Below are 752 nucleotides of genomic sequence, written 5' to 3'. Positions count from 1 at the left end.
TTCGCTCGAGCGGGGTGTCGAGCGCGCGTCGAGCGTTCGACTCTGCCTGATTTCGCTCGAGCGTCCTATCGAGCGCACATCGAGCGTTCGACTCTGCCTGATTTCGCTCGAGCGGCCAATGTCTCCGCTCGAGCGATCTTCGTTTTTCAGCAACCTGCTCGAGCTCCCTGTCGAGCGGCAGTCGAGCGTTTGAATCTGCCTGAATTCGCTCGAGCGGCCAAAAGCCTCCGCTCGAGCGAACTTGTAAAATCTGCAATATGAAATTTTGCAAGCCATCAAATACCCCCAAACTTACAACTTTGTTTGTCCTCAAACAAAAAAGAAAAACAAATGATAGTTTAGGCAATATCAACTCGACCCCAAAGAGAAGTATCATCATTCACCAAACTTTTATGAATTTAGATTTCATCTCTAGTATCTTACTCTTTTAACATCAAAGATAGCAAGAAAATCAATCAAAAATTTTGCAATTTGTCAAGCAAGAGTTAGGCGTTTATTTCAACCTAAAGCTAAGACCTTGAGTGGGTGTGTGATATAGTCAATTTAACCTCAAACCACCTGCAAACTCAGATAAAAGTAGAACAACCAAAATCAGAAGAATTCTCTTAAAACTTAACCCCATAAGTCCAATTTTCAGAAATCCTCTCCACTAATGTAGTCAACACCAAAATCAAAGATCAAAAGGTCTTTATTAAGGTTGTAATGATAGGCCACAGGGTGAGGGTTAAGAAAGAACTGGATATGGGAAATTA

Source organism: Carya illinoinensis, chromosome 12 (assembly GCF_018687715.1).
Source record: "Carya illinoinensis cultivar Pawnee chromosome 12, C.illinoinensisPawnee_v1, whole genome shotgun sequence".
NCBI classification, from domain to species: domain Eukaryota; kingdom Viridiplantae; phylum Streptophyta; class Magnoliopsida; order Fagales; family Juglandaceae; genus Carya; species Carya illinoinensis.
The sequence above is the reverse complement of the archived record's forward strand: the minus strand, read 5'-3'. Positions refer to the sequence as shown.